Source organism: Toxorhynchites rutilus, chromosome 2 (genome assembly GCF_029784135.1).
Source record: "Toxorhynchites rutilus septentrionalis strain SRP chromosome 2, ASM2978413v1, whole genome shotgun sequence".
NCBI lineage: Eukaryota > Metazoa > Arthropoda > Insecta > Diptera > Culicidae > Toxorhynchites > Toxorhynchites rutilus.
In genome coordinates, this window is record NC_073745.1 from 155494151 (window position 1) to 155520367 (window position 26217).

Sequence of the window (26217 nt, forward strand, 5' to 3'; positions counted from 1 at the left end):
ATTCACGCGGACTGGACGCTAACAGTCGACGAAGCTTCAATGCGTCAACTAACTAGCACAAACTTCAATATAAACTTCGGATTTGGCGAAACTAAGCTGAGGAAAACAAATCCAAAGCAGCGCCAAGTCATAACCCATAAAAGCTCCGGTGTATTCAAAGGAGATCTGGGGCCAAAAAACGGGGAACCTAAAAATTCCAAAAACCCAGGAAATCTGAAGTCTTCAGAGACTAGTGACTCTAAAATAGTGGAACCACAAAATGCTCAAGAAGTCGTCAGAAGGGTTTCTGGTAAACCAAAGCGCCCTCGTGAGGCTTCTCCGAAAAACAAGAAGCTTGGCATTCTTAGTATTCCCGGCCCAAGCGGTACAAACTCAACGGTTATCGCAAACAGGTTAGGAACCTCGACTGTGCCAAGTAAAAAAGGTGAGTTTCTTCAAACCCATCCCAGATCCAATACGAATAAGGAAACTGGAACAAGCAAAAAACCTGACCTGATTTACAAAAAAAAAACAGATGGGACTCCGATCCTCCCAAATGAACCACCAGATCGGACAACCCAACCTAATGCAGAACACTAAAGTTCTGCAAATAAACCTCCATCACGCCAAAGCAGCGTCGAGCGTGCTATCCAGGAGGTTTACAAAAGACGCTGTGGATCTAGCTCTTATACAAGAGCCTTGGGTTCACAAAAGAAGAATTCAAACAGGTTCATGTAAGTTGTTCTATGATGACAAGCATGACTCCCCAAGAGCTGCTGTCTTAGTAAATGCAAACATTAAATGCTTTCCTATTACAGAGTTCATTCAAAGGGACATAGTCGCGATCAGAGTGGAAGTTCCTACCGCCAAAGGAAGGGCCGACATCGTAATTGCGTCGGCTTACTTTCCAGGCGACGTTCCTAAGGTTCCTCCACGAGAGGTAGCGGCGTTTGTAAATTACTGCAGGGAAATTAACAAGGACTTCATTATCGGATGTGATGCCAACGCTCATCACACTATGTGGGCAAGTACGGATATTAACTACCGAAGTGAGTGTCTTTTAGAATTTCTCTCGTCAAACAACATATATATTGCTAACAAAGGGAATGAACCAACCTTCATTAACACTGTCAGACAAGAAGTCTTAGATCTAACGCTGTGCAGCCCGGCTATTCAAGAAAATATTCATAACTGGCACGTTTCCGTTTCCTTTATCTGATCATAGACACATTATTTTTGAATGGAATGGTGGCATGGAAGTTCATAGAGAATACCGAGATCCCAAAAAAACCAATTGGGATCGGTATGCACTTGAACTCGAGTCAAAAACTCTAAACTCGAAAATAAGGTCGATTCAACAGCTTGAATCAGCTACAAAAGAATTAAATGAAACGATAGTCTCTCCCTACAACAGTAATTGCCCACTGAGAAAAGTTTCTTCGACAAGAAACGTTCCTTGGTGGAATAAAAGGCTCGAACGGCTTCGCAAAACGGCGCGTAAACTGTTCAACAGAGCAAAATTACCTCGGACTGGTCTCAATATAAGAGAGCCCTAACTGAGTACAGTAGAGAACTGAGACGATCTAAACGAAAATCCTGGGTATATAACTTCGAAAGCATTGAAAATATCCCAATCGTTGCTAGACTCAACAAGACTTTGGCAAAAGACCACTCGAACGGGCTTGGATCGCTTAAAAAGGATTCGTTCACAAAAAACCCCTCAGAAGTACTAGACTTACTGATGAAGACTCACTTTCCGGGAGCTACATCTGTCCACTCGGATACAAATCCTGGCTATAATGGCGACACAATATGCTCTCGAAGGCGTCTCACAGGACCCGAAGGTGCAAAGGATGTCGCAAATATAGTTGCTGGATTAGCTTTCACGAGGGCCAGGGTAGTAAGCGCGGTGAGATCCTTTCTACCTTACAAATCTGCAGGTGCAGATGGAATTTTTCCAGCCCTGATTCAAAATGGAGAATAAAAACTAAGTCCATCTCTAATCGAGATCTTTAAGGCATGTCTGATACTAGAGCACATTCTTTCGATATGGAGACTTGTGGAAGTAGTTTTCATCCCAAAAGCGGGAAAACGAGACAAATCACTTCCAAAGGCTTTCAGACCAATTAGTTTATCATCAATACTGTTGAAAACTATGGAAAAAGTATTATATGAATACATAAAGTCTGTATTCATGTCCAAACACCCACTATCCAAATACCAGTTTGCCTACCAATCAGGCAAATCCACAATCACAGCACTACACATGCTTGTGACAAAAATTGAAAAATCTCTCTTGTCAAAAGAAACCGCATTATGCGCGCTTCTTGGCATCGAAGGTGGTTTTGATAATGCTTCTTATCTATCAATGACACAGGCAATGGATGAAGACACTTCGATAACTGTATAGTCGAATGGATCCATGGTATGCTCACACACAGACAAATCACCTCGGAGCTGGGCGGGTCGTCTAATTATGTGATTGCAACAAAGGGTTGCCCACAAGGAGGCGTTCTATCACCTCTCCTTTGGTCACTAGTAGTTGACGACCTTCTGACAAGTTTAGAGGCAAAAGGTTTTGAAATTGTGGGATTCGCCGATGATCTAGTCATAATGATACGAGGCAAGTTCGACGACGTGATATCGAGCAGAATGCAGATGGCCTTAATCCTTACACAAACTTGGTGTACCACAGAAGGTCTGAGCATAAATCCCTCAAAAACAACAATTGTTCCATTCACCAAAAAGAAAAAAACAGCATCTGCAGTCTTTATATCTTGGGGGAGTGGAAATAAAATGCAGCGCTTCAGTGAAATATCTAGGTGTTATCCTAGATGCTAAACTCAACTGGAATGCGCACTTAGATGTAATAATCATTAAGGCCAATACAGCCCTATGGGCATGCTCTAAAATGATAGGAAGAACATGGGGCCTTAAACCAAAAATGGTAATGTGGGTCTACACTGCCATTGTGCGGCCTAGGATAACCTATGCCTCATTAGTCTGGTGGCCAAAGACCAAGGAGACTGTAGCTACAAAAAAGCTAAACAAACTCCAACGACTAGCATGCGTTGCAATTACTGGAGCAATGCGAAGCACACCCTCGAAGGCACTGGAGGCACTACCTCTGAACCAACATGTTCAGCTAGAGGCTAAGAAAAGCGCTCTAAAGCTCAAACAATGGAACGGACTAGACGGAGACAAAATTGGTCACTTGAACATCCTGAATCTCTTACCCGTAGGACCATCCTCAGAGATGAACAGTGATTGGATGGAACCTAGGACTAACTACGACATTCCATACAGTGTAATCGAACCTTCTCGTTCAGTATGGGATGAAGGCGGTCCCAGTGTTCGTAATGGTTCAATCATGTTCTACACTGATGGGTCAAAAATGGCAATCAGAACAGGTGCTGGAGTGTATGGTCCCAGAACAAAAATCTCTGTAGGTATGGGAAACTGGCCAACAGTTTTTCAGGCAGAAATAGCTGCGATAATAGAATGCTCAAATGTCTGCCTTAAAAGAAAATATAGACATGCTAACATCTGCATATTCTCAGACAGTCAAGCGGCACTTAAAGCTCTAAATGCTTTTAAATGCTCCTCAAAAATTGTCTGGGAATGTATTCTCCTCTTACGGCAACTAAGTCGGATAAGTTCGGTACAACTGTACTGGATTCCTGGCCATTGCGGCATAGAGGGAAACGAGCGAGCAGATGAACTTGCCAGGAACGGCTCAAGCTCACCTTTTACTGGTCCAGAACCATTCTGTGGAATTTCCGATTGTGTGTTGAAAGGTAAGCTGAAGAAATGGGAAGACCGGGAAGTGGTTTGTGGTACAACTTAACCAGTTGTACTCACACCGAGTATTAAAATTACTCAACAGCTGCTAAGCCTTAACAAGAAAGACTTAAGCACATTCACTGGTCTTGTAACAGGGCACTGCCCGAGTAAATACCATCTTAAGAACATAGGTTTAGCACAAGATGATATTTGTCGCTTTTGTAATATCGAAAGCGAAACCTCGGAACATTTGCTTTGTAATTGTGGAGCTCTAACTAGACGTAGACTTCAATACCTTGATAAGGCTATTCTGGAGCCTGAGGAAATTTGGTCTGCGTCGCCGATCAGGATTATAAAATTTATCAAACAGAGTATTCCTGATTGGCACCTATCTCGCTATAGCTTTCAGTCTACTTCTTCATCAATAAGCAATAGGCAAGCTTGAAGTGGAGTATAAAAAAATGGGATATACCACAATAGTTCAGAATAATGGACGCAGTGGTTCACATCCAACAGGAGAAAAAAAAGATTGCACGGCTTGCATTATAAAGCATATACTTCCCATTTTCAATCATATTAGGCAGTATTCCTTAATAGAATCGTCAAATTCAAACTCATTGTCAACACTAAAGTGTGAATTGCACTCTGAAATAGCACATTTTGCGATCATTTACACCGAATACCAGCATTTTTCACTGATCCGTTCAGAGTGGACCAAGTTTATTTTTTAATATACACAGAATGTGCATATTTTACCCTAACGGGTTCAAGCACATTTCAACAAGGTACCTATAAGCTTCAGGAAAAAATAATGTTGGTTCTGCGCCTGAAAATGGTTTAAATTCAATATACAAATGATTGAAACATGGTCCACTCTGTCTGCACATGATATAGAGCCATTTCACCATGGAAAATGGTACATGGTCCGCTCTGACTGCATACTATGAGGGGTTTTCGTTGATCAATCATAACAATTTCGATCCGTTATTTCTGCTGTATGCGAGATTTTCCAAAGATGGTAAGTGGTAAATAGTTTACATAATGCTTAACCAAATTTAATCAGTAACTCTAAATTTTCAATTTTGCGACTTGGTCCCCTCTGATATAACACCTACCACATGGAAGGCTCGTCGGAATCAAAGGGGATTTAGCCTCCCACTCCAACTACAGGTGCAGAAGTTCAATCTTCTATTCCGAGAGTCATCACACCATGTGGATCAAAACCAAATAAGAATCTGCGGGTTTTCTTAGTTTGTTTTTTGAGAAGTATGTACGTCAGAACTGTCGCGATTTTTTCTTCTCTTTAAGATTTATGTCCATGTTTATGTTCTGATAAAAGTATTTCTGTGATGACACTCACAAAAATAGGTTGAATTATTTATGGCTGTCAACCAAACCATACAGAAAAACAAAAATTACTCTTGTGTACATCAAAAAACTCTAGGTCATAGTACTAAACGACAGTTTTCTACTACATAGCCTCTATTTTATCATAGCTCAAACTTTCCAAAAATTGTTTTCGAAATCTCATAGAACTATGACTATCACATCTATGTTATAGAGAACTATATCATAAATTTCATTCGCCGTGGGGCAGCACCTTAATTCATGTGAAACTGACGTTAATTTTGTAAAGGAGTTTTGAGTTCATTGAATGTTTACGCCTGGACACAACAATAAAGTTCAAATGACCAGTCTTATAAATGAAGATAGTTATTATATCCTACACTATATATTTCAATTCAACCGACTCCTTACATATCTCTGGAAACTCAGAAAAATGGAGTGGTTCTATAGTTGTGAAACGCAATGTATAATAAGAAATATACATATGAAAAAAAAATCGGAGGATGGTTGTTCTTAGACATAAAACTTTAAAGTAAAGTAATATTAAATTGAATTTTAGTGTATGCATAAAAATAGAACGGTCTGGTTTCCACTGATTATCGTGCTTATTTTGCTTGTTTTCAATATAACTTCAGTTTCGGAAACACTCTGAAACCAAGAAGATCCACATGTTATGGTTTGCACATTCTACTGATGTCTTAATTCCAGCAGAAATGTTCACACTTGCAAAGGGTTGCCATAATTATACATAGTACAAGTCAAGTCACGTATAATTTTCACGTATAATTATCGATCTTACGATAAATTGCTTAGGAGGAAATTACATGAGTCAATCGCCATTACAACATGCCGTGGTTTGTCTGTGGCCGATGTCTTGGTATGTGGAAATTCCGCGCCTCTCTGAAACAACTACCAGAGACTAACGTGCAGTAATGCAATCATATGGTGTCCCATCTCACACGCTAATGCGGTTCATTGTTCAGTATTAGAACTCTTTTCAGTATGTATTATTATTCGTTCAAATATTACACGTTTAATCACTTACATGATTTTCTACACTCATCAGTAATGCAGATTTCCCTCAAATTCAACCCTGTAATTCAAATTTCAGACCGAAGTGAAGGGAGAGAAGAATGTGCCACACATCTCTTTCCTCGGGCCAACGAACGCGTTGCAACCACGCCAAAACATTTTCCTAGTTTTTCTTTTGCCTACTCTCCAATAAATTGTCCCAAAGAGATGTGCTGAAAATTGGCGCTGACACCTCGCTAACAAATACATGGTTGGTCTGCTTCTGACACGCCGGTAGATCCGATGCAGCCCCAAACGGAACGGTTTGTTTTACCGCCCAACGCTAGACTCTCGTGTATCAACAAAAGCTCGTGGAATTTCGTGCCGTCGTTCGAGTTTGCGTTGTCCCCGTTCACGAAAGCATGAGAGCGAATAGTGACCTGATGAGGACCTGTCGGTGTGGGTAAGCCGTCAGTTTATTTTGAGTTTCCGTTGAAGTGACGTTGCCAAAGAAGCGTCTCTCTGCTCTGTGAATAATTAGGTGCGTGTTCGAGTCCAATCTCATAGCTTGTGAGTTAGTAAACTCGTTTCCGGCTTCGCTGTTGTGTAGCTACTGCAATAAAAACATAAAACCCGATTGTGGGTGGCTTTGGTCTAGTTAAGAAAATTGTGGCGCAAAATTTCTCCGGTGGATAAAGTGATAAGCCAGAGGATATAATCTTAAACTACCTTTCAGGCGAACGGGAACGGTTTATTCAACGTAAGATAGAAGTCGACGTTGGAAGAGATGGTTTTGTTGGTATCTGGCGTGTGTTTTAAATAAACAAGAAAAGTAGGATTATGTTAGTGTTGAAAAAAATAAAAATGCACTGATTACAAGATTGAAAATAGTAGCAGCTCCCAAGTAGATCGCTTTTCAACTTATATCATAACTAACACATTCTGTAGGAAGCAAAACGTTGATACGCTCAATACCTTAAAATTATTGATCAAGTTACTTCTAAGCATATCGCGTAGTTCAAATATGTGTCCTTTGTCATAGTTGCCGTTTCCAGTGTCTACATAGTGCTGTCTGGCTCCTGACTAGCCAGCTATCGAATGCAGATCGATTCGATGCTCGTTACTGTTTTATGTTCACCGGTGTATTGGTTTGAATTTTAAAACAGATGTAACAATACTGAATAATTGATCAGATTTCCGTCGGCGGCAACCATTCACGAAAATGGCTACAAACGTGGTGTAGTATTGTTGGAAGCGTGAGTGTACAATATAATAACCCGTCACGAAGGAGCAGATGCAATTGGTGTCGCCCTCCATTTCGCCGTTGCCAACCACGAAACTACGTTGCTGAGTTACCCTCCGTTCGGTGGGAATAGTGGAGTAAGTGAAACGCTAAAAATAGTAAAATAGTGAATTATTAGTGGATATTTTTAAGGAAGCGAAAGGTATGGTGTGATCCCACCTAGCGAGTTGATTAATTAATATTGGGTTAATGAGTTTATAAATCTTATAACGTATCCAGCACAGTAGAGCCGACAAGTGTACACATCTGTGTAAACAGTGAAATTAGCTATAAAGTGATATATTGAAGGTCAGTCAGTCGATGGTGGTGGGAATCCAAATATTTGCAATCTTATTTAAACGAGTGAGTGATTGATCAACGCTGTAAGAAGAACATACATGTAGAAAAATAAAAAATCAGTTGCGCCAATAGAGAATTTAATGGATTACCAGTGTTTTATATGTGTCGTTTATACTGAAACGTAAGAGCACCAACATCGTTAGAAAGTTATAATATACCTTCACAAATTTTGGAAAATCGCCGTTTTTATGTAAATAGCACGAATAGATTACAGCACAGTGCAAAGGGAGGAGTGAATCCCAATAAACGTATCATCTTAGCACTTTATCTCAACGTACATGTGACCAATTTTAGAGGAGCATATTTAATACATATCTATAAACATTCAAGGTGAGTTTCCATGAAATACTTTCTCTTCCTTACTGTTGATTATGTTCGATATTTTCCCAAAAACATTATTTCAATGGACATACATGCTGTCAAATATATACCGGATATTTGTCAGGTTAAATCTTTCCGTTGAACATTTTTTCCCTTTTTTTAAGTAGGTCTTAATGTCAATCTTGAGCGCGATCTGTTATTTAGTTTGTTTACATTCTTATTGAAAACAAGATAACTTTTTTTTAGCTTGGCTTTTTTTATATGGTTAATGGTGGTTATGAAACGTTCGAGAGAGAAAATTCGTCGCAAACGGCCAGATTTGTGGAAGAATGATTCTTGGATTTCGTACCACGATAATGCACCAGCTGATCGATCGACCTTTGTAAACGAATTTTGAATCAAAAATGACACGAATGAGAATGAACAAACACCGTACTCTCCATATATGACTTTTTTCTTGTTTCCGAAACTCAAATTACCGCCTCGTGGGATCCTTTTCGAGGCATAGAAATCTCAACTAAATACTAATAAAAATGACGCAAGTAATACTACGTTGAGACGGCGCAGTTCCTCTAGGAACGTTACACCCAAACTACACCCAAACTAGCGTTGGCTGAAAACATTTCATCTTTGATAGAAATAATGATTTTTCGTGTGCTAAAGAGTCAAATGCGCAAATAATGAGCTGTTTTAAAAGGTCAAAAAAAGGTTTGTATGCCTGGGAGCAGACATCTCTTTCTTTTTTGACGCAGGATTACGTTTATCGGAAACATATTTAAATACAAATTGGTACAAATTGAAAATCGAAAATCGAGCACATCGTGAAAATTGTCCAATTTTAAACGCTCATTTTTCAGTTATTTCATGATGAATTGATGAAATTTTTCCATCAATCGGTTTCGGCACTCCATAACAATTTTTTATATTGAAGAAAATAATATATATCATAAAACTAACTATCGAACAATTGAAAAATCTCAACCCCTATCCTAACGGAAATACCCACTTTTGATTGGTCGAAATTGACGACACATGCGGCGGTTCCCTAACAGAGACATCAAAACCAAGCTGCGTGAGGGAAATCGGCATCGCAAATATGTGCAAGTCGGGGGCATTTTTATATTGCAAGTAAGGTGAGTGACACGATTAATTCTAGCAAATAAAATTTGAATGTGGAACTTTAATGTTGGTTACTTTGTGAAATTTCATGTCAATGACCGATCGTGTATTGTGAAAAAATTAGCACAAGTCATATATTATATATGGTAGCAGTTGTCTTAAAAATGACTTAAAAAATATACGATTTATTTCAAATTTCATAAATAAAAACCAAGTTGTGTTTCCGCTCGAGTACGGGTCGCCTGGTTTAAGCTGTCTATTTTGTTGTGCTCATTAATACCCAAGGAAATTTCATACGATGAGAAAAATTGGAAAAGTGAATAAATATTCGGGAAAGTGCTTTCCCAATATCTCTACATATCGTATTAAATGTTGCTAGTACAATAAAATTCACATTGGGTTGAATAAACACTCAGAAAGTAAAAATTATAAAAGAAAATTACCTTTTCCGTTTCAAATATATTTTCTCTACAATGAAGTAATATGTTTTTACTGATGAAAAAAAATGATAATTGTGTTCGGTATTGATCATTATTTTATATTACATTGGTGAGTTTTTTCCCTTTTTTTCTTTCATACAGAACACAGGAAGCATCTCGTCTATGGTCACAGATGGTGGTTTTCATCATGTCTCATTACACTTCGGCATCTTCTATCGTGATACGCACCATCCAACAACTAATCACCATCCTTCTGTCATCATCACTCGGTTGTATACACTGGTGGAGCGAATAAACTGAAGACAACAACCAATCAAAACGGCACTTTTCAGGGCAACCAAATCATTATCAAAAATTTTAAAAATGTAATTCATCAAACATATCCAAAATCAGCATGCAACAGATGGCCTAACGAAATCCTACGTCAACTAAGCGGTCGTGTCTTGGACACAACCCTCCTGTGACTTTTTCTTTTTTCTTTTCATTTGGGATTGTGCAAAAAAATCCATACGACGTCAATGGGGATCGAACCAAGGCCGGCTGGAATGCAAAGCTATCCATATAGCTACTAGTGCTGATGTATAAAAGCATGATAATATTACACCTCATCATAAAATGAAATTGGAAAATGTATTCTAAGAGGAAAAAGAAGAGCATAAATGAGAATAGATATCTTTCTCTGTCTGGGCCGTGTATTTGGTAAACTATACGAAACACTTTCAGATGCTTTCATTTCAATGTGTCTCCTGTTTCGCTCGCTCATATTGGCTCATATTGGCTCTAGCATATCTTCTATATATATAAAATGTATTTTTGTCTGTCTGTCTGATTCTTATGGACTCGAAAACTACTGAACCGATCGACATGAAAATTGGTATGATGGAGTGCCATACAAATGAAACACAACACATAACTCGAGAATTAATCAAGCAAATTAAACCAAATTTGGCATGCGAAGGTTTTAGGGGGCACGAAACGTTTCTATGATGAATGGACACTCCTCCTCTCTCTCTGAGGGGGGAGGGACTGCCATACTAATGAAGCATACATTTCTGCATAATTCAAGAACTAATCAAGCAAACGGAACCAAATTTGGCATGTGGAGGTTTTAGGGGGCTAGAAACATTTTTAAGATACCGCGTAAAAAAACGCGTTAATTGGAAAATCCGCGTAAAAAAACCGCGTTGATTGGACAATTCGCGTAAAAAAAAACCTGGGTGTAGATGCATTGATATAAAGAAACAAATTGCGACATATGACCAATTAGTGTATTGTTCTCGCAAAGGCAAGAAAGAATCGTTGCTTCTGAAATGATTCTACGAAACCACGCAAGCCATTAAATTTTTCAGGGTCCCCGGAACTTTTTACTAAAGAGTTATTTATGAAATTCCGACGTATTCGCAAATAATATCCGAAATGATAAACCAACAAATTAAAAAAAAAGATTACGTGATCCTACGTCCTGAGCGGTTGTGTTTCGGATACAACTGCTCGATTTTTTTTGGGTACGAGAAATGTTTCTGGGAGTCCCATAAAAATATAACACATATTTGAACCAACCATATCCCAACCAAACATGACAATTGAAAATTTTCAGAAAACTCTTAAGGCAAATGGGAAAATTCGGAAAATTGAAATACCATAAGAGCAATTCCAAATCAAAGTGACAAACGAGAAAACATGGGAATTTTTGATTCGAATGAAAGTTTGTATTCCGTTTGGGCTGGAGGAAATATGGGTTTTCCACAGCAATTGAGATTTTTTTGACTTAAGTGTAAATTTTTAATACAGATTTAACCATGAGCCGTAAGGAAATAGTGTCTTAGAAGGAGTTATAGAGTATTGATGTTTAAACGCGAAAAAATATTATTTACGAAAAAAACTTTAATTTGCAATATCTAAACTACACATTTTTTAATATTTTTTTTTTTCATATAAAATAGAAGTCATGTAGAATTTTCGAAAAATGAGTCCAAGATGGTAAAACTATTTTTGAACACCGAATTTTTATGAATGTTCGAAACATAGAATTTTTGTATGTTGACAATTAATTTTAGCCGCAAATTTTGAATACTGATGTGATGTAAAACAAAAATGCTCATTATCAATTTCCTACTAAATGCAGCCATTCTCGAAATATGTAAAACAAATATTTTCAATTTATTGTCTTTTTATAGTGACTACGCCCTTTTAATATCTTCGTCGTGTTATACCGTCATGTTCATGAAATTTTATGAATTTGCTTATAATTTCCCACAACTTTTCCAATTATATCATTATGGCAAAAATATTTGTTAAATAATAACCTTGTTTACGTTATGTCTTTTTTTTTGGCAGACTTATCTCACTTCTTAACTAGGCGAACCTAGCCAGAATTTTCACCTGCCCCCGGGCTTCTGAATGCCAAAGGGGAACTAGGCTCTGCGGAATGCATGTATCTGCATGCTCGTGCTGTTTCAGTCCTGACCGAGAAATTGTCGGACAATCGCGCAGGTGCTAAGGATGACCGACTTTTGGATGCCGGCCAATTCCTTCTCCATATTCAACACCTTTAGCGCTTCCAGAAGTGTCTTCGGGACAATTCCAGTTCCAGAGAGAACGACTGGAACAATTCTTGGGACCTCCCTTAGCCCCCACAGTTCCTTGAGCTCCACGGCCAATGGTCGGTACTTGCAGATTTTGTGACCGTGGTTCTCCTCCAGATTCTGGTTCAGTGGAATAGCGACATCGATGATGGTGACTTTGCGGTCGCTCTTGTCGTAAACCATTATATCTGGGCGGTTGTGGTGGATCGAGAGGTCGGTCAGAACAGTGCGATCCCAGTACAGCTTGAAACGGTCATTTTCCAGGACAGGTGCAGGCAGGTACCGGTAGTTTGGTACGTTGTCTTCCAGTAGAGCACATTGGAGCGCCAGTTGTCGATGAACAATACGGGCCACGTTGTTGTGGCGCTCGGTGTAGGCTGCGTTGGCCAAAACGGAACAGCCTCCCATAATGTGCTCTATGTTTTCACCTGGTTGATGGCACATCCGGCAAATGTCATCAACGTCTTGATGCCAGACGTACCGCCTGCAGTTTCTCGTCGGCATTATCCTGTCCTGGATGGCTATCATGTCGGCTTCTACTACTGAAGAGAGTTCACCACGCGTTAGCCACAGATTAGTTGCGGCCTTGTCGACGTGTGGCCGGTCCAGTTGATGGGGGTGGGCACCATGCACTGCCTTCTGCTTCCAAGCTGCAATCTTCTCCTCCACTGTCTGCAGATTGCAGTTGGTACTCCGCTTGCGCCAAGTGCAGAGCGCTGTATCCTCTGTCGGCGGCGCAGACAGCCCGGTATAGCGCGTTTTGGTTGGCGCGTTCTGCGAAGTACTCGCGCAGTTGTCGTACCTGGGCAACACACAGTGCAGATATGTCGACTATTCCAAGTCCCCCTTCTTTGCGTGGCAGTGAAACTCTCTCCAGTGCCGATTGAGGATGGTGCATTCCGGCCTCTTTAAATGCTTTCCTCATCCTCCTCTCAAGGTCCTCTAGGTCAGTTTTGCTCCATTTGACTACACCAAAACTGAAGGTCAGCAGGGGAACCGCGAATGTGTTGATCGCGCGTACCTTGTTCCCCGCGTTGAGGAAAGTCTTCAGGACACAGTTCACTCGACTCAAGAACTTGTCTCGCAGCTCCGTCTTGATGTCGGAGTGGCGAATCCCGGTGAGCTGTCGGAATCCAAGATATTTATAGGATTCGCCACGAACCATGTCTCTTATAAACTCGCCGTCATAGACCTCGTAGCCTCCGGATTCGGTAAGTTGTCCCTTCAGCAGGTGGACACAGCGGCACTTGTCGAGGCCGAACTCCATGCAGCTGTCCCTGCTTATATCTTCGACAACCCGGATAGCTACACCTAGACACTGTCGTGAATCAGCGTAGACCTTGAGATCGTCCATGTAAAAGGTATGGGTCACTTCTTCGTGGGCGCCGTCGCCATATCTTATTTTATAGCCATGACCGTTTCTATTGAGCGTCCTACTGAGGGGGTTTAGTGCCAGACAAAACCAAAGCGGGCTGAAAGAGTCGCCTTGGAATATCCCCCTCTTTATCTGCAGCGTTCTAGACTGCAACACATTTTCCCCATCACTAAGGTGCAGAGACGTACTCCACTGCCTCATCGCATGCTGCAGGAACCTAACGACGACGGGATCAATTTTGTAGAGCTCCAATACCCGGACGAGAAACGAGTGAGGTATGGAGTCATAAGCCTTCCTGTAATCGATATAGGCCATGCTTAGGTTCCGCTGGTTATAAACCGCCTGGCCGACTATGGCTACGTCGATGATGGCCTGGTCTTTGCAGCCATGCGTATTTTTTCTGCATCATTTCTGCTCTTCTGCGATGATATGGTGTTGTTCGCAGTGGGCAGAAACTTTGGCGGTTATGATGCTGCTTAATATCTTGTACAGACTCGATAGGCACGTTATCGGTCTGTACTTTGATGGGTTCAATGTGTTGCTGTCTTTCGGGAGGAGGAATGTGACGCCACGGGTGGCGAATTCAGGAAGGTTGTGTGGGTCACGTAGCACCTTGTTAAAGCACTCAGCTATCTTTGGATGTGCGACGGTTAGCTTCTTGTGCCAGAAGTTCTGAACACCATCGGGGCCCGGTGCTGCCCAGTTCTTCAGGTACCGCGAGGCTTCGCGGACATCGTTCTCTCCGACGATGATAGCTGGCATCTCTCCAATTTCACCACAACTCTCCTCCTTCCCGTCTTAACATTTGCCCTTCGCGATGTTGTACTGGGGTTTCCCAAATATCAGCTCAGAAGTTCGTCACATCGCTAATATCTGACAAACCTTCGCGGTAGTCGGGCTTCTCGTCACTAATGTGGTCGTAGAACGCTTTTTCGTTATCTTTGAACATCCGATTTTGTTCCTGGCGCTTTGCAGAGTCAGAGTAACGTTTCAACCGTTTAGTTAGGACGCTCAATTGCTGTACCAGTGTGTCGAGTTTTTCCGTCAGCTGGTGAGCTCCCAGCTGGCGAAGTTCAGTAGGCCGCACGATCACAGCAACTTGGCGACATAATTTCGCCGATCTGCTGCCTCTTTTATACGCCATCAGCCTTCCAATTGCGGCGCGCTTGTTTAGGATCCGTTGCTCCAATCTCCTTCGCCATGGAGGCTCACGCCTTTCACGGAGATGTTGGAGCAGTCCGCCTCTTGGCCTTATACGGTATCCTAAACTTTTGGCGGCCGCCACAGCAGCACAGTAAACTTTCAGTTGCAGCTCCTCTATGTTCTCAGCATCAACCAAGTGCAGCGGAAGAACGTGCTCGTTCATGAGCTTTACTGCACTTGTCAGCCTGCGGGAATGCTGCAACTTCGGGATCCTGGGGCGCGACAAAGGGTCCGTGTCGCGGAACTGTGAGATCGCCTAGTCGTAATGGAAGACCAGATCGCGTAGTAGTTGTTGATCTGGCTGTGGGTCTTCCGGCTCAGGGGGTTGTTGTATTGTGGCCTCCACTGGTGCCGATTCGCGTGCCCCACTCGCGAATGAATTGCTCAGCCGTACTGAACTTCGTCTCGACACATCGCTTGCTCTGCTTGTTCTGGAGCTTAGTTCTCTCTGCACCTGCTGCTTGATCTCGTCGACTTGCGTTTGGGAGAGTATATTGTTGCGTACAATCGCTCTACGCCTCGCGTTCATCGCGTTTTGGTCAAGCCTCCCGACGAACTCTGGATACGCCTCGTCGAACATTGCGAGTATTCGAGGGCGACCGCTCATGTCCGTCTCCAAAGCAGTGCAGATGTAATAGGCGCGGATCACGAATTCGTTCATTTCGTGTGTCCACATGATCCGTCGCCTAGTAGTACCCACAAGTGTGGACGACTGTCGTCTGACAGTCGCAACACGCCTCGTAGGCGCAGCGTTTCGTTGGTGATGTCGATGGCTGCTGTTTCCGTGTGGCGGTAGCTCTTCGGGTTGAACCCGGCTGGTGGCCCCAGTACAACATCGCGACGGGCAGCGGCGCGCTTGTTTAGGATCCGTTGCTCCAATCTCCTTCGCCATGGAGGCTCACGCCTTTCACGGAGATGTTGGAGCAGTCCGGCTCTTGGCCTAATACGGTATCCTAAACTTTTGGCGGTCGCCACAGCAGCGCAGTAAACTTTCAGTTGCAGCTCCTCCATGTTCTCAGCATCAACCAAGTGCAGAGGAAGAACGTGCTCGTTCATGAGCTTTACTGCATTTGTCAGCCTGCGGGAATGCTGCAACTTCGGGATCCTGGGGCGCGACAATGGGTCTGTGTCGCGGAACTGTGAGATCGCCTCATCGTAGTGGAAGACCAGATCGCGTAGTAGTTGTTGATCTGGCTGTGGGTCTTCCGGCTCAGGGGGTTGTTGTACTGTGGCCACCACTGGTGCTGATTCGCGTGCCCCACTCGCGAATGAATTGCTCAGCCGTACTGAACTTCGTCTCGACACATCGCTTGCTCTGTTGCTCCTGGAGCTTATTTCTCTCTGCATTTGCTGCTTGATCTCGTCGATTTGCGTTTGGGAGAGCATGTTGTTGCGTACTATCGCTCTACGCCTCGCGTTCATCGCGTTCTGATCAAGCCTCCCGACGAACTCTGGATACGCTTCCTCGAACATTGTTAGTATTTGAGGGCGACCGCTCATGTCCGTCTCCAAAGCAGTGCAGATGTAATAGGCGCGGATCACGAATTCGTTCATTTCGTGTGTCCACATGAACCGGCGCCTAGTGGTACCCACGAGTGTGGACGACTGCCGTCTGGCAGTCACAACACGCCTCGTAGGCGCAGCGTTTCTTCGGTGATGTCGTTGGCTGCTGTTTCCGTGTGGCGGTAGCTCTTCGGGTTGAACCCGGCTGGTGGCCCGCTCCTCGGGCGATCGCATTCTAAGTATTCTTCGTGAACGTAGCTCCATTTTCTGGGTGTATCTCCTTTGCCCGGGAGACAGCGGGTTGGCAAGGCCTCCATGACCCGGGAGGCCTTCCCCGGGAGAGATATAGCGCTCTGACTCGCTCGCACCCCCTCACTTAGCCACTTTCGACACCCGTTCTCGGAGCCAAGACCAGGTGTGTGTTTCCAGTTCACGCCCGATCTAAAAATGTCGTCATATGATCTTCGTGGAGGCGTGAGATAGGAACATTTGAGACCAACGGGCAGGCTCCTACCCTAGTGTTGATCCCCATTTGAGAACCAAATTTTTTTTTTGACGTGGGACTACGTCTAACCGGAATATATGGAGGGTAAAATGAAAACCTAAACACAGAACATGCAGGAAAAAATGAAAGACCTCGAATGCTTATAGCTCGAACATTTCGTACTGGATAGGAGAGTGGTTTGCATCACTTGATAGGGAATATTTCTACGCATCTATCGCAACTAACAAAATGTTGTTTTTCATTAGATAAACAATTGAATAACTGTAAAATATTAGGCGTTATCTAAACGCCCTAACTGCATCGTTTTGATTGGCCCGATTTACGGTTTCCCTAACACAGCCATTAAAACCAAGCAGCCTTGGGGAAATCGGCATTGCAAATACATGAAAGTAGGGGGACTTTTGTTCTCATCGAAAAATGTTCCCTAACACAGACTTTAAAACCAAGCAGCGAAATCGGCATTGCAAGCACACGAAAGAGCCTAGAGGCGAGTGAACTGAAAAGTTTAAACCCTCTTAAAGCCAAAAAGAAGAAAAAGAACACACGAAAGTAGGGGGAGCTTTTGTTCCCACCGAAATGTGTTCCCTAATAGAGATTTCTAAACCAAGGTGCCTGGAGAAATCGGTATTTCAAATTCATGCAAGTCGGGGGTATTTTTGTTCCGACTGGAATGTGTTTCCCTAACACAGACTTCAAATCCATGAAGCGTGGGGAAATCGGCATTGCGAATTCATACAAATCGGGGGTATTTTTGTTCCGATTGAAATGTGTTTCCCTAACACAGACTTCAAAACCGTGGTTTCTGGGGAAATCGGCTCTGCAAATAAATGCAAACTGCGAGTACTTTTGTCCTCACTTGCCTTTGTGCAGAGTGGAATATGTCTGTCCTAACATGATCTTCTAAACTTAGGAACCTGGGAAAATCGTGCAGCCACTAGAAGCGAATGAACTTCCCAGTTTCAAGCAAATTCGAGATTCAAGAAGTATGTACACTTTTGGGATGTAAACTTCAGAGGAAAATGTAAAATAAAATAATCGTTTGATAATTTTTTTTTGTCTTTATTGGAAAGATTTTCAGCCTTAGGCTGGTTCATCAAACGTTTGATAATTCTTCCGTACATATATTTTGTTCTAGTCATCATACCAAACGTAAAAGGTCCGTCATTAAATTTACTTGTAACGAAGAACAATCAATCACAATAAATGAATTGACTTTACACGGCATTTGTTCATTTTTTTCACTCACAGAGCAAATATATTGAACTCAATTGAATTTGGAAACTGTTTCATTCAATCAAGAATTTAATCAATACAAACGAATGATTGCTCAGCTAAGGTAGTTCCACGTGAACCTTGCGGTTATATCATAGATATAACCCACTAATTTTTTTCTTTTTTGTGGTGGAGAAGGTGGATATCTTCATAGACACCCAGTCGTCATGTTGACTGGGTAGTGTGAGATTCTTACTCACTAAAACCACCTCCTATGCGCTGTGCCTTTTCCCCCCCCCCGGAACCACTCATTGGTATTACTTCAGGGGGAGGCAGTGCTCATGCACTCATTTCATTGGGCCATTCTCTGGTCTTCTCTCCATTTGCGTTGAAGCTCTGACATTATCAGCGTAATCGCTTTTGTTACTGCATTCCACGTACTCTCGTCGCGGCGCATTTTTTGGGTCACATTACTCTCGTTGATTTCGACACCAGATGCGAGCATTTCAGAGCGTTCTTGGACGAATCGAGGACATTCGAACACTACGTGGAACGGAGTTTCCACTATGAGTGCACACTGGGGGCAGTGGGGCCAATTCACATGTCCGAATCTGTGGAGATATTCCCGAAAGCAACCATGACCTGACAGGAACTGCGTCAGCTGGAAGTTCGTTTCTCCGTGATTTCTAGTAATCCACTTGGTTATGTCTGGAATCAGCCTGTGGGTCCATCTTCCTTTTGAGGTGTTGTTCCACTCTTGCTGCCACTTCCTCAACGAGTCACTTCTTGCTCGTTTTCGAGCATCTCTGGTATTCCGTCCAGTTGAAGCACGCTCTTTATAGCACGCATTGTCTTCCGCCAGAACAATATCGATGGGAATCATTCCCGCTATGACACATACAGCTTCCATGGATATGGTCCTATATGCACTCGCTACTCTCATCGCTATAGCTCTGTAGGTTCTGTTCAGCAGCGTTCTGTTTTGTTTATTGTTGATCGCTGCCACCCAGGCTGGACCAGCATATCTGAGTATCGATGTGGATACGCAAGCCAGAAGTCGCCTTTTACTTTTTTCTGGCTATCGCCGTTATGGCCTTTGCCGCCTTCTTGCAGGCGTAGCTGACATGACTCCTGAAGTTAAGTCGGTCGTCTATGATCACACCCAAGTACTTAAGCTCCCGTTTGGAGGTAATGGTGTGGTCCCCCACAGTGATTTCCGCTCTTTGTACAGCCCTGCAGTTGCTGACCAGTATAATTTCCGTCTTGTGATGCGCTATCTGCAGTTTTGCCTCTAGCATCCAGCTCTCTATCGTTCTTATCGCCTCGGTAGCCAGCATTTTCACCTCCTCCAGTGTCTCGCCCGTTACTGTTAGAGAGATGTCATCTGCGAACCCAATTATGTTGACGCCTTTCGGCAATTTTAGCTTTAACACTCCATCGTACATCCCGTTCCAAAGAGTTGGGCCCAGAATGGAGCCCTGGGGGACACCTGCAGTTATATTGAACACTTTTTCTGCCTTTCCTGCGTTGTAGAGCAGGATTCTGTTCTCAAAGTAACTCTTCAGGATCGCGCACAGGTAGTTCGGTACCAACATCCTGTGTAACGCCTTTGCAATGGCTTCCCAGCTGGCACTATTGAACGCGTTTTTTACGTCCACTGTTACTACGGCGCAGAACCGGTCGCCCCGTATTTTTTGTTTCAGAGCTTTCTCGGCTATTTCGATGACGCGCATAATAGCATCCACAGTCGATCTACCCTTCCGGAACCCGAACTGCGACGATGAGAGTCCATGTTCGCTCTCTGTACACTTCGTCAGCCTGTTTAGTATAATTCTCTCCAGCAGCTTACCAAGTGTATCTAGAAGACAAATAGGCCTGTATGATGACGGCTCTCCTGGTGTTTTCCCCGGCTTCGGCAGTAGTATGAGTTTCTGCCTCTTCCATATATCGGGGAAGACTCCTTCATTCAGACAATTTTGCAGAGTTTCTCTGATCATATTCGGGTTCGCTTGTATGGCCGCTTTTAACGCCACATTAGGGATTCCGTTAGGGCCTGGGGATTTATTTCCCTTCAATCTTTTTGTTGCAGCTAATAGTTCTTCCGTGGTTACTATCTCGACTCCTTCTCGTTCATGGCTATATGGTGGACGTGGCCAACTCGTCGGTGCATGCTGCGGGAAGAGCCCATCAATAATGCTATTTATCCTTTCCGAACACTGTTCGGTGAGGGTCGATGGGCCTTTGATTTTTGCCATCACAACTCTATACGCGTTTCCCCAAGGGTTTGCATCAACGTCATGGCAGAGTTCTTTAAAACCTCGTCTCTTGTTGAGCCTGATTTCACGTTTTAGTGAAGATTTCGCCACTCTAAGTGCTTCCCTGCGTTCTTCTCTGTCTGCGGGAGACCTAGCTCTTTGCATGTTCCGCCTAGCTCGACGACAGCTAGCGCGTAGAGAGTTAATCTCTTCGCTCCACCAGTAAACTGATTGGCGTACGTTTTTTGGTTGTAGCATTCGTGGCATGGCAGTGTCACAGGCTCTTGTCACAGGCTCTTGTCACAGTATCGGTCAGTTCGCTTGCATTCATGTTGGGCGGAGTTTGTACACGAAGTTTACGTTATGTTTACGTTATGTCTAGATTGTACCCGAAGTCTTTAAGATACCTCTGTATATATATATATATATATATATATATATATATATATATATATATATATATATATATATATATATATATATATATATATATAAAGTTACTCATATTCAAACATCGTTTATCAGTCGAACAATTTTGCTCATGGAGTGAATAACAGTGTACCACAATGAACTGCAACAAAGTTTTCTTGTGTTGTAGAGCGTTTCCGAAAAACGGTGAGAAATGTTCATCTGTGCATATTGATTGCATATTGTATTTTTTTCGTAGAAAAAGTACTCATTTTTTCCTATTTTAGAATTTTTTTTCAGTGTATATTTTTTTCACTTTTAACATCAATACTCTATAACTCTTTCTAAAACTCATAGTTTTGAAATATAAATTATCAAACATTTCTCTTAGTAGAATCAATATGCCATATTGAAAAGTTACAATTGAGTCAAAATATTCCCAATTACTGTGAAAACTCATATTTCCTTCAACACAAACGGATTGCAAACTTTCATTCGAATCAAAAATACATGCATTTTGAAAATCTGCAGTTTTAAGATGATTTCATTTGGAATTGCTCTATACATAAATGTTCAGTCGATTGTCGATGAATGTTATGGGAGCTAAGAAGCGTGTACTTTTTATTTCTCGATTCCCTATAATTGGCGCGCACTTCCGCATATACCAGTGGAGAAATGAAAATATTTTTTAACACCTTGTACTGATTTTTTTGGTATGAAACAGGAAAGACAAGCATAAACTAACACCACGAGCGGTATGCAACAAAGGTAAGCAAAAATAAATAAATATTCTGGAAAGCGTTCCTAACGGAAACGATTATGACTTATGTTGAACTCGCGAATACTCAATTAGAAAGAATGCATGGTTCTGCTACCGACGGGATTTATTTCAACGGGTGCTCGGTTGTCTTATTATCTCATGCCACATCTTATATCATGTTTCATTTATCACACCCGGTCTCGGGAAGGGATGATGTGATTATGAAATTATTCAGTTAGTTTCTCCGTGATTGAGCAGAATTCATCAACAATGCACAACTTCTACTTCAATGGTACTAACGTTTCTGGAGGAAATTCTCTGTCTTGATTCATTCTTTAATTAGTACTTGACTTAGCCAAATAACATATCTTCATTAAATTATGAGTGCAAGTTTGAAAATATGCATTGATTGTACTCCTGTGAACTCATGTTTCCCAAAGCTTAGATACAGTTTCTTGCATGAGGGAGAAATCAAACGCTCTGATCGTGTCTACAGCGGGCCCTACGACCTATGCCGATATCCTACGAAAGGTTAAAGGTGATCCGTCCCTGAAAGATCTCGGAGAAAATGTGGCGAAAATAAGACGCACCCAGAACGGTGAAATGCTGTTCGAATTAAAGAAAGACCCGAAGATAAAGAGCTCAGCTTATAAAGAGCTAATTGAGAAATCCCTGGGGGAAACAGCGCAAGTGAAGGCGCTATCTCAAGAGACAGTGATTGAATGCAGGAATCTGGATGAGATCACGACAGAAGATGAATTGAGAGAAGCCCTGTACGAGCAGTTCACTTTGGGAGACGTATCGCTGAATATCCGACTGAGAAAAGCGTTCGGAGACACGCAAACAGCGAAAATAAGACTGCCGACGAACGTAGCAAATAAGCTGCTCGACACTGGAAAAATAAAAGTCGGTTGGACGGTATGCCCCTTGAGAGTTGATCGACAATTAGTAAGATGCTTCAAGTGCATGGATTTCGGCCACCGAGCTAAGAGATGCACGGGTCCCGATAGATCCGACCACTGTATAAGGTGTGGTGATAAGGGGCACTTGGCAAAGGATTGCACCAAACCACCGAGATGCATGCTCTGCCCAACAGACTCTGAAAATGGTCACGCTTCGGGAGGCCCGAGATGTCCGATCTTTAAAAAGGCGATGGCGGCAATGGCAAAATGGAGATAACACAGATAAACCTAAACCACTGTGACACTGCACAACAACTGCTATGGCAGTCTACAGCAGAAACAAAATGCGATGTGGCGATCATAGCTGAACCGTACCAAGTCCCTTCGAGCAATGGAAATTGGCTGGCCGATAAAGCCAACATAGCCGCACTAATGACGATGGGGAGATACCCAATACAAGAAGTGGTATCCACCGCATACGAAGGGTTCGTGATTGCCAAAATTAACGGACTCTTCGTATGCAGTTGTTATGCACCCCCGAGATGGACGATTGAGCAATTTGACAGGATGCTCTTTAATTTGACAGAATAACTCATCGGACGGAATCCCGTTGTTATCGGTGGGGATTTTAATGCTTGGGCAGTGGAGTGGGGGAGCAGACTTACAAATGCAAAGGGATTTAGCTTGCTCGATTCCTTGGAAAAGCTGAATGTAAAACTGATAAATGAAGGATCCACCAGCACCTTCCATAGAAACGGTCGGGAATCCATTATAGATGTCACATTTTGCACCCCGACACTTGCACCAAATATGAACTGGAGAGTCTGCGATAGCTATACTCACAGTGATCACCAAGCGGTTCGCTACACAATCTGCAATAAGAATTCATCAACAAGACGAGGGATGATAGAAGACGGTCGAAAGTGGAAGATAAAATTGTTCGACAAAAATCTCTTTCTGGAAGCACTCCAAATGGAGCGACCTGTCACCAATTTAAATGCAAGCGAATTGACAGAGAGTGTTGTCCGAGCATGTGACATCGCAATGCCACGAAAAATAACGCCAAAAAACGAACGACAATCGGTCTATTGGTGGAATGAAACAATTAACTCTCTCCGGACGAGCTGCCTCCGAGCCAGGAGAAGAATGCAAAGGGCTAAGACTGTAACTGACAGAGCAGAGTGCAGCGTAGCGTTCAGAGAGGCAAGAACCTTACTTAAGCATGAAATCAGTTGCAGTAGACGGAACTGTTTCAAAGAGCTGTGCCGGGACGCAGAAGCGAACCCCTGGGGTAATGCTTATAGAGTGGTGTTGTCAAAACTCAAAGGTCCATCGATACCCAGAGAAGGGTGCCCAAATAAATTGAAGCGTATCATAGAAGTGCTCTTTCCGCAACACGATTCGGTGAGTTGGCCACCTACGCCGTACAATCATGATGAAGCAAACGTAGAGAGGGTGTCAATAGACGAGCTGATAACGGCAGCAAAGAAGCTGAAGGTGAACAAAGCCCCAGGTCCAGATGGAATTCCCAACGTGGCACTCAAAACAGCGGTGCAAGCATACCCCGAAATGTTTAGGGAAACGCTGCAAAAATGCCTGAATGAAGGAAACTTTCCAGATATCTGGAAGAGGCAGAAATTGGTTCTACTGCCAAAACCAGGAAAGCCACCTGGTGAGCCATCCTCTTATAGGCCCATTTGCCTTCTGGACACTCTAGGGAAACTGTTGGAGAGGATCATTCTCAATAGAATAACAAGGTGCACAGAAAGGTAGCACGGTCTCTCGAAGATGCAGTTCGGGTTTCGGAAAGATAGATCCACAGTGGATGCTATCCTGTCAGTCACTGAGACAGCCAGAAAAGCACTGATGAAGAAAAGGTGTGGAGATCGCTACTGTGCAGTGATAACGATCGATGTAAAGAATGCATTCAACAGTGCCAGCTGGGAGCCATCGCCGAGGCGTTGCATAGATTGTTAGTTCCCGACTATGTGTGCAAGATCATGAAAAGTTATTTCCAAAACCGGGTTCTTATCTACGACACAGAGACAGGACGAAAAACGTACAATATCACAGCGGGTGTCCCACAAGGATCCATCCTAGGTCCAACGCTGTGGAACGGGATGTACGACGAAGTGTTAACGCTGAAGCTTCCGCAGGGCGTGAAGATAACTGGCTTCGTAGATGATATTTCGCTGACAGTGATTGGCGAGACAAGAGAGGAAGTTGAAATGTTGGCTACAGAGTCAATTCAAATTGTTGAAGAATGGATGAAGAATGCAAAATTACACATAGCACACCAGAAAACAGAAATGGTGCTGATCAGCAATTGCAGAGTGGTGGATCAAGCAGAAATTATTGTTGGGGATCACAAAATTGCGTCCAAACGAGAGCTGAAATATTTGGGTGTTATCATCGATGCCCGACTTAAATTCAAGAGTCATGTAAAATACGCATGTGAGAAAGCAGCAAGGGTCGTGGCAGGGATGGCAAGAATTATATAATTAATAATGCAGGACCATGTAGCAGTAAGAGGCGCCTTCTTGCCAGTGTATCCACGTCGATACTCCGTCACGTCGGCCCGGTCTGGGTGGCAGCACTCGGAGTGAAACAAAATCGTACTCTGCTAAACAGAACACTTAGAGTAATGGCGATGAGAGTAGCGAGCGCATATCGGACGATATCTGCGGAAGCAGTATACGTCATAGCGGGAATGATTCCCATCGACATCATTCTAGTCGAAGACAGTGTATGCTACAAACAAAAAACGACGAATGTGCAAAGAAACAGAGAAGTGCGGAAAAGAGCAAAATTAGACTCGATTCAGAAGTGGCAGCAGGAATGGAACAACACATCCAACGGTCGATGGACCCATCGATTGATACCGAACATCGCAAATTGGATTGATCGCAAACATGGTGAAGTGAATTTCCACCTAACGCAATTTCTGTCAGGCGTACACGATATCTAAAGTTCTAATGAACCGAATAATGTCGAATTTTTATGAATACACTCTGCATGCATCTCTCTATAGCATGAACTTCTAAAATTGATATTTTTCAAATTTCACTACATTTAAAAAATTGGAAAACATAAGAAAAAACATTTTAAACCGCATTTCGTTTTTCAAACGACCGCAATTTTGTCAAAAAAGATGTTTTTGACTTGTCCGAGGTTCATGCGATAGCGGCATCTTTACTGATTCAGAATCTGTTCGATTTTTTTTTGTTTCAGATAACCAGAAAGGCTGGAATCGTGTACGCCATGGTACACCTTTTTTTTTGAGCCCCTTCACTCTATCAGCTCTTTACTAATATAGTTATAAATATTTTTCTCCGTTCAATTTCTGTTTTATTGTGATGATGAATAGATGATGATAGATGAACAAATAATTATATAATGGATAGTAAAAACATCGTTTGTTTTATTTTTACGGTGCTCGAAAAAACGTCCGACACTCGTGTCTCTACACTAGAATACCCCCTTAATAAATAATGTGATTTAAAAAAATGTAAGAGGTTGTATCTAGGACACGACCGCATATTTTCGATGTAGAACTACGCAATTATATTATGCAATCCACTTGTTTACCCCTTCGGATATTATTTCAGAATGCATCGAATTTTTTGTAATAGATTATGTTCTTCGTTACAAATGAAAATGATGAACGTCCTTTTACGTTTGATATGATGCCTAGGACTACCAAAATGTGTGAACGAAAGAATTGTCAAACGATCATTGCATTTTACAGTTTCCTCTGAAATTATCGCACATCTCATGTTTACGTAGTTCTCGAACCGCGAAGGTTCATTCACCTTCAGTATCTGAAATCAATTTCCAGAGCTTCTCAGTTTTAAAGTATGTTTTAGT

General features: G+C 42.5%; 1 protein-coding gene across 10 annotated transcripts in view; it reads left to right on the forward strand.

Annotated features, from left to right (window-relative positions):
* The first annotated feature begins 6612 nt into the window (after positions 1 to 6612).
* LOC129770377 (small conductance calcium-activated potassium channel protein) overlaps positions 6613 to 26217 on the forward strand; it is a 691836-nt gene continuing 672231 nt past the window's right edge. For 9 of the 10 annotated variants that reach the window (XR_008742104.1, XR_008742103.1, XM_055773170.1 and 6 more), the window contains exon 1: positions 6613 to 8092. The gene's annotated coding sequence lies outside the window, so the exon portion shown is untranslated. The remainder of the gene's footprint in view (positions 8093 to 26217) is intronic. The other variant, XM_055773172.1, reaches the window with a different exon arrangement.